We start from the raw sequence: 5,973 nt of genomic DNA on the forward strand, positions 1-5,973 counted from the left end.
AGTCTCCACCTCTACTATTCCCTCCCAGGCCCTCTGTATGGCACTGGCTTCTCACTTCACCACAAAAACTCAGGACATCCTGTCCTTTCTCTCCTCTTCCTCTCCCTCTACGTCCGTCTGGCTGCCTCTCCCTCTTCTCCTCTTTTCTCCTCTTTCTGTCTGACAACACCTGATGATGTTTCTAGACAAGTCTGATCTATGAAAGTGTCATCCAAACATGTGCTCCACTGCTCCTCCAGAACCGTCAAGGACCACATTGACAGTCTCGCTCCAGCCTTGGCCGATTTCTGCAATAATTATTTTGCTACAATATCTTTCACCTCGCTCCTCAAGCACGCCCTTGTGGATCCCCTCCTTAAAAAGCCTTCTGCCGATCCTACCTGTCCTGCAAACTATCGCCTAATCTCTATCACTCCTTTTCTGGTCAAACTTCTGGAAAAGCTGGCCATCTCCCAGTATACCCTCCCCAGTGAATCTGTTGGTTGACTCAATAAGAGCAGCCAATGCACATAAACTGCTCTCCTGAACACTCATGAAGATCTGCCCTCTAATCTTGACTCTAGCCTTCATTTTGTTCTCATCCTCCTTGATCTTTCCTATGCTTTTGACACAGTCAATCACGCCATCCTGATAAATCGACTCCGTGAGAGCCTGAGCATCATGGAACAGGCCCTGGAGTGGGTAACCTCCTTCCTCATGGACCGACATTCCCAAGTCCAACTTTGCCCTTTCTCTCCACCACCTCTATCTCCACATGTGGTGTTCCTCAGGGCTCTATCCTCTCACCCTGGCTCTTCAATGTCTACTTGGTCCCTTTGGCCCACCTGATCTCTACCTTCTCTTCTAACTTTCAGTGTTATGCTCTCCTTCAGGTTCCCCTCAGCCTCCTATCCTCTCGCTCATTCCTAACTTTCTATCCGTGATTCAGGATTGGTGCTCTTCCAATGATCTCTGCCTTATTGCCAGTAAGACAGAGATCCCTCTCATTGGAAGCCCTGCTCCCGCTCTCCCTCTCTCACTCTGGCCACCATCCTTGGTCGCTCTTCCTTCACCTTCCTGTGAGGCAGAAAAGCTTGGGGCCACCTTCAACTCCACTCTCTTCTTGTCTCCTCACATCACAGACCTTGCCAGGAAGGCCCACTACCAGCTGCACCTCCTCAGAGGTATTCTTCCTTTCCTCACTGTACCACAGAAGCTCACTGTCTCCAGAGCCCTGGTTCTCTCTAGGCTGGACTACTGCAACAACCTATTCCTCAACCTGCCTTCTTCTACTCTCCACCCTGTGCAACTAATCCAGAACAGGACTGCGAGACTCATGCTAGGCCTCAAGCCCAGGGACTACTTCTCTCCAGCCCTGAAATCTCTCCACTGGCTCCCGGTGGCTGCAAGGATCAAGTTCGAGACCCTCTGCATTGTCCCTAAGGCTTTCTGGGGCCGGCACCAGCACTACATCCAACTCTCTCTTCCAAACTACCTTCCTTCTTAAGCCCTTTGCTCAGACACCTCCAACAGTTTAAGGGTCAGGGGCTTCTCCAGGGAGAGAGTCGGGGGTAGATTGCTCTCCTCTGCAGGTGCCTCCCTCTGGAATGGTCTTCCTGCCCCTCTCAAACTTGAGCTGGACCACCTGAAGGTCTTGCAAGCAGCTCAAAACCTTCCTTTTATCTTCTTTCTCTTTCTCCCTCCCCTACTGACCTACCTGTCTGCTGCGCTGACTGTTTCCTTGGCCACCCTCAGTGTCTCACTGGGTACTAGGCTCCTCCTTGATCAGTCTCCCCTGCACTACCTCCAGGCCTACCACGCACTTTGGGGATGTAACTGTAACCCCTACAGCCCCCTGCCTCCTTGGAATTAGCCTGAGTTGCGCTGCCCTGGCTGCACTTACTCAGAGCATTGCTGCCCTCAATGCACTTCCCCCTTCCCTCTCCCTGGCACTTTCCCCTCTCCTTTTCCTCTGCACTTTGCATTGGCACACTTGCACGATCTGAATGACACAAGGCCTAGTAAGATTGTTTGTCTTGTCCTCCCTCTGTCTTCCATCCCTTGTCTTGCACGCCTAGAAACACTTGTGCACAGGTGCGTCATACATGCCATATCATCATATCATATCATATCAGCCCGAATTTAGCAAAACATTGATTGATTCTGTGTTTAGCCCAACTTATTCACCCATGGTTATTCCTCAATAATACTTATTACACAGTTCATACAGTTAGCACCTAAATCCATTTTCACCTCCAGATCATTCATCTATCACATTCAATACAACGTTTTTCTCAAACAATTAGAACATGAGCGATATACTACATAATCCATATGTTTGATCACCCTTACCATAACCGGAAATGTCGGTGGCTTTATACTGAATCTCAATGTACTTGCTATTATAATAGCAGATTATTGTAATTCATTGGGGCCACTCAAATTTAAATCAATAACATTATTTCAAATCACCCTTCCACACAACAGAGCCACTTAAACCTGGCAATTGCAGGTTGTGGTTCTCCCTTCTGCCCTTCTCACTGTTACCCTTTATTTTATTTAAAAAAAAAATATTTTTATTGGTTTCATAACAAGAAATAAACAACAAATACAAAAAAGCATCATTGGCGAATGGTTAAGCATATCAAGAAAACATCCCAAAACCCCACCCCGCCCTCTCCCTCTCCCCGCCCCTCAAGACCACGGTTAGTTCACTGTTCCTCTCTAGTTCGTGCCCGTATCCGGGCAACTCTCTCCACTCCGCTTCGTATCATCCGCATCAGGGTGGAGCAAGGGCACCGTCAGGGCCACCCAGCGGTGTAGTTCCTCGCTGGAATCCAGTCTTTGCACATGAATAGCCGTTTCCCATGCCGCGGTTTCAGCTACCATAGGGGCATATGTGGACCTCTGGGGCTTTTCCACCCCATGGCAATACGTCTTTTGGCTGTGATGTAAATAAGGTCAGTGAGTTTGGATTGGGGTTTGTTCTTCCTGTTTCGCCTGTATTTGCCAAGAATGCAGGCCGTAGGCTCGTCCACCTCAACTACGATGTCTGCGCCAGCCACTCTGTCCTTCATTGTGACCAGAACTGCCTGATTACTGGGCAGCCCCAGAACATATGAGTCATTCCCGCCCTGGGTTCATTGCATTTGGGGCATGACTGGGTTGCAGCTCCTGTGAATCTCGATATGGCTTCTGGCGTGAGGTACGCTGTATTGGTGATATACAGTTGAATGAGCTGTAAGCGGGCATTCCTGGAGGCCTTCTTATGATAGTGGGTTATGTCACCCCAATCTTTGTCTTCAAAAACGAGGCCCAGTTCAGTTTCCCACCTTCTCCTACATTTGAGGTCTCCCCTGGTCGTACCCCATAACAGGGCTTCGTAGATTTGTGAGGTTTCGTGGCCCCCCTCAGCGGAGTTCAATATCATTTCAATGCATTTGTTCTCCTCGGTCAGGACAGCTGCGACTGGCCATCTACTGTACAAGGCCTGTACAACCACCCTGTGCAACAGGAACTGTCCAGCCGGGAGGCCTGTGGTCTCACAGAGTTCCGAAAAAGTTAATATTTCCTGTTCTTGGATCAAGTCCCCCAGTGTGGCCACCCCAATGGGCTCCCATTGTGTACGTGTTTCGACATGCCCCCAAGAGTGAGTGACCATGAGTGCAGCGATAGGGATCTGTGGGGAAAACGGGTCATCCGACCCGACAAGTTTGCAGGCCCTTTTCCAAAGCCGGATCCTGAGATTGGCAAGGTAAGGGCAGTGACTCGTTGCACCCTCCCCGGCCCACAGTATGTCTCTGAGTAACAACCGGCGCAGGGCCGGCTGAAGGAGACGGGTATCTGTTCACTGTTACCCTTTATGTTGCCAGCATTCACTCATATCCTTCCATGTCAGGCTCCTTACATTTCTGTCATTCCCAGACCATTCCACGAGTGAGGTCTTGGCCACTTTAGAAACTTCTCAGTTCATTGAAGCCTCCAAACCTAAAGGGAATGCTTGAGCACATCTACGGTCCATCACACAACCAAGCACTGACTATCTCTAGTACCGCTCTGCTATTACACGAACACATAATCAGAAAAAATGCTTGGCTTTGCAAGTAGGTCTTGGATCGATTGTCACCTATCAGCACACTTGAATCATCAACATTTTATTCTCATGCATCCCTACTCCCACAAACATATTGCTTCCTTCAACCCCACTGTCACTTTAAAGTTGTCTATAGAGTGATATACCACTTCATCTTCCCTTCTGCCTCCTCTACTCTTCTTACTTCTACAGATCATAGTAGGTCACCTTTCAAACAATTTTGGCATTGGAAGGCCACTGCTACTGAGCACAGCATAAATGCTTACTAAGATAAGGTAATATACAAATGAGTAAGAAAAATGTAATTACTTGTCTTACTTATTCAACCAAACACTGCTCACATGGATAATCGCGAACCGAACATAAATGCACCAAGTTTGCATTACACCTACATTGTTTAGAAATCAGACTCACCGCGCCTGGTGTTTACTAAAATGGTATCCTTATTGTAATGGCAACAATATTGTAGCAATCACACAGATAATAGGCGATCAAGTGTTTCAGTTCTTAACTCAATCTTCATTAATTAGCTGTTCCTGGTGTAACATACGCCGTTCTGACATCTCTTAAAGGTCAATATCGGTCAGTAATTCATAGGGTCAGTTATGTCCCCTTCTTAAATATTGGAATGACCACTGATTGCTACCAGGAAATGGGCGTAGGTCCCTGTGACTTACTAATGGTCATTGAAAAGGCTAAACGAATTTGAAAGGTATATTTGTATCAGATGGAATGAGAGGTATGCGTGGTATATGAACTTGCGATGAGAGTTATGCATGGTATAACAACAGTAGCTGAGTTTAATCCATCAATTACACGGCCTCTATGATGTGTCTTTGTAGATGCATAGTTGTCACCCCTGTTCCATTACAGAGTCCCTGTGATGGCATAAGATTGAATAGTAGCATAACCCCAGCACCTACTTTCAGTTTTAGCTCATGAGGAGGCATTCGTCCTACGTTTCGCTCTTTAGAGACTGAAATGTTGAGGCGCTAATTAACAATTCATTGACACTGGAACCGCCATGCCCTGTGTGAAGAGAAGTGGGGGTGGAAAGAAGTAACTTGATATTATTCTGAATGTTTGCGTTAGTGGAACGTGAAGGTGAACGCGAAGAACCGTGATTATTCTGTTTGTTAAAATGAAGAAGTGGAAGGACACACAGAGGTGCACTTTGCCTTTTGGACAGCAGATTTAATACTGATACATTAAATCAGCTGAGTATGGAAAAATACCATAAACAAGCGTTTTATATATATATATATATATATATGCAAGAATATAAGTCCGCCTTGATGCTTATTACACTGGATGGCATATTGCTAGGGAGTGATCATGTAGTTAACATTTCAATGGTGTAGGTTATTTGACAGATTATGAAAAAATGTTGTGGGAAACCAACAAATTTATATATTGCATCTTCATTGTTTTTATTATTTGGTTAGTTCCCCTTGATGTTTACTGATATGGCAGTCAGAGTATATTGGAAACTCCATGATAGTTTCAAGTGGATCACATAGACATGAGTTGTGCAATTATAATCATGCACACTTGGTATCCATTAGTTTCATAATATTTATATTCATTCATTTAACATATATATATGGTTGTTATTGCCTTTATGCTTTTTAATCATGTTATTCACTGTATACTAGAATGAACAGTTAGTACATTATCTGCCAGCTGGTCGGAATTTTCTAAAATTGGTGACCTTCAGGTCAATATGCAGATTAGATACTTGTTTTAATCCTGCACTCCTCACTTATGAAAGAAATCACATTAGAAAACTTTATTTGAACTACATTTCCTGACTAGAAGGTTTCTCTTCAGTGAATGCACCCTGTTAAGGAGACTGTCAGACATAATTGTACTGAAACCTGTTTTGCCTTTTGTGCCTGGTT

The sequence above is a fragment of the Ambystoma mexicanum genome, chromosome 2q (genome assembly GCF_040938575.1).
Source record: "Ambystoma mexicanum isolate Mex_15411 chromosome 2q, UKY_AmexF1_1, whole genome shotgun sequence".
Lineage (NCBI taxonomy): Eukaryota > Metazoa > Chordata > Amphibia > Caudata > Ambystomatidae > Ambystoma > Ambystoma mexicanum.